The sequence below is a fragment of the Saccostrea cucullata genome, unplaced genomic scaffold (assembly GCF_032062105.1).
Source record: "Saccostrea cucullata isolate Sc308-1 unplaced genomic scaffold, CSIRO_AGI_Scuc_v1 ctg4924, whole genome shotgun sequence".
Lineage (NCBI taxonomy): Eukaryota > Metazoa > Mollusca > Bivalvia > Ostreida > Ostreidae > Saccostrea > Saccostrea cuccullata.
This window is the reverse complement of record NW_026930729.1, coordinates 7,801-10,777: the sequence shown is the minus strand read 5'-3', so window position 1 is coordinate 10,777 and position 2,977 is coordinate 7,801. Positions and strand designations below refer to the sequence as shown.

Below are 2,977 nucleotides of genomic sequence, written 5' to 3'. Positions count from 1 at the left end.
GTGTGATTTAATTTTTTAAAAACTGCTTCTTGTTTATTATGTATAATTGCTGTATTTTATGTTGTTTGTATTTTATGTAATATTATGTAGTCGGAAAATAGCTCTTCAGAGCTAATGTTCTTTGATGATGTAGCCGACTTTAAATAAATATTATCTTATCTATCTTATGTTATCTTTTGTTCAAATATGTTGCATATATTTGGAAAAAGTTAAAATTTTATGAAATCAATTTATTCACTTTTTATTTTTCTTTCCAGAAACAATTACGTGGAATTCCCATCACTATGTGCAATCGTGGGTGAGTATAATTTTCTCAAAATGTTTAATCTGGTTTATTTGCTAAATTTCCATCTTTATTTGAAAAAAAAATTAAGGTTTACTATTTTCACAGAGATAATAACAAATGCTGTTACAACAATTTCTTCAACGGAACAGCGTGTTTAGGTAAGGGGTTTTTCAGTACTCTTTTATAGTTGAAGCAAAATCAGAATTAAAGATTACATATACGAAATAATAGTATAATTGACCAGTAATTGCAATTTTGAATATATTTACAATGAAAGACTATTTTTATCAGAATGTCCTCCTGGTTACTATGGAGTTAACTGTAGTGCACTTTGTAGCCAAGGTTCTTACGGACATCTGTGCTCACAGACATGCAAGAAGTGCCCCCAGGAACTGTGCGATAGAGTATTAGGATGCCGAAGTAATCTATGTTTTATCGTTATTTTTATATTTATTTGTACTTATCACAATACACAGAAATATACAAGTATCAAACATATAGTTTACTTCTTATATTCTCTGTATTTGTAACAATTCAAATTCCAGACACTACCTCAACCAATACTAAGTCCACAGTTTTACTCACTCCCAGTGTTGACACAATAACCGTCAGAAGTACATTGAAGGTCACCACAGAGGTCAAACAACAGGTCACAACATGGACCACAGCAGCTCCCACACCTACGGTTCAGAGTTCTCCTTCAACTAATATATTCTTTTCTAAATCTATAAAAACTCCGAAGTCTTCAACACCGTTTGTTATTCCACAGTTAGAGACGCCATATAACAACATTCCTGTTATCGCAATTACGGGAGGGGTCATTGCCTTATTCCTGGCTATACTAGTGATTCAGAGTTTCTTGAAGATGCGGCAAAAGAAACAAAAAATTACTAGAGCTGCATCACGAACACCAAAGGTACCAGTAGAGGAACCAGAAATATATCATGAAATTGACGACATAAATATAGTAATAGATAAGCGGGATTACCAAGGCATAGAAAAAAGTACAAAGTATTGTGATGCGTCACACGTATATACAGCAAAAACTCACCCATATCAAGAAATCAACAATTCTCTGCATGGCGTAGGAAAGTCTGTGATAGAAACAGTACAGGGAAATAATCCCTCCTCAACAGAAGGAAGCGACAGTTCAGAGGAGAGTGGGTCCTCCTACCTTAAGCCCCAGAAAACAAGAAATAAACACAGTTACATACAAGTAGTGGACCCGGATATACATAATGTCCCAGTGACAAGTGTCCATACAGACGGGGAGGAGGAGAACGACTCCTCTTCTCAGTATGACGACACTGTTAACAATTCTAATGCTCCAATTCTGTCCGTTTCTGATGGAGACTACCTTGACGTAGAGCACTATCCGGATAATAATGAAATATATCTTGAACCTGTTCATCAAGAGAAATAAGATAAATTATAATCATATTCTTGCGTAGAAAAGTATCATAGTTTACAGTTCGACATTTAAAATAATAAAATTAATGTGAATAAAATGAATGAAATAAATAGTAAAGACTTCTTTAAACCCATTTATATTAGGTCTGTGTCTTTTAATTGTATGGGTAGAATGACCAATTCAAAATTGATTTTTAATGATGGTACATGATGACGTATTTGCAATTAAAAACAATTAAATGAAATTGTTCACATAAGTCGTCTTTTAATGATAAGAAATTATTTAAGATGGTTTCTTTATAAATATGAGCATTCGTGTTTTCCCTTTTTCTGTTTCAATAACATGTTGAAACAGACATTTCAATTTCATTATATAACCAACTGGACATATTTTAAAAAGAAAATCTGAAAGAGAACGTACTCGTTTCATTCAAATAAATAATATCTTACTTGTTCTCAGAAAGAGGGTTGTAAAAATGTCATTCTTTTTACAATATGTCTAAGTCGCACCCTATAATTTATCATGCAGTCAAATACTGACTGACCTTTTTCATACTGGTTGTAAGGCCATTATTTACACGCTGAGTTATTCATGGATTTGTCAGTTATTTCCCTATCATGACAACGAGCACACGACCGATGACACGGCAGAGGATGCTCACTCCTCTATGGCAGCTGATCCCTCCTTTGATGTTTTGGAGGTCCGTGTTGCTCCACTCCTATTTTGTAATGTTCAATGGTCTTTTGAGCTCAAATACTGTTTGTTATCTCCATATATTTTATCTTCCTTAGTTCTCCTGCCAGACAACTGAGCTCGATTTTTGTTAAAGCAGATATTATAGTTACATATATCTTCAGTTAACCCCCCTCTTGCCTTGTATATTATACACATATCTTCAGTTAACCCCCTTCTAAACATAAAGAATTCCGAACAAACATGAAATGCGCTTCTCCATATATTTCATTCAGCAATACAATTTGGAAAGATGCATGAAGAAATAATTAAGTAACTTATTTGAATATAATTTGATTGCAAAGTGCAAATGGGATTGGGCAGCAGGAAAAGCATATTTTAGCACTCTCCCTAAATAAAAAAAAATATGAGATACAAGCAGGAAATATCCTCTTTCTTGTATAAGGAAAGAGGAATGTTCTTCTAAAACAGGAATATAATAAACTAAATCACAAAAATTTTTTAATAATTTTTTAAATGACACTACATACCGATCGTTATTTAAAGTAGAAATTGAAGAGAATGTATTATTATTCTCTTATTAAATT

At 33.0% G+C, this 2,977-nt stretch overlaps 1 long non-coding RNA gene across 1 annotated transcript; it reads left to right on the top strand.

Annotated features, from left to right (window-relative positions):
- The first annotated feature begins 200 nt into the window (after nt 1–200).
- On the top strand, nt 201–670 carry LOC134229856 (uncharacterized). The gene is made up of 3 exons (XR_009984243.1): nt 201–298; nt 392–444; nt 578–670. It is a non-coding gene; the product is annotated as an uncharacterized LOC134229856 (long non-coding RNA).
- Nucleotides 671–2,977: the final 2,307 nt, after the last annotated feature.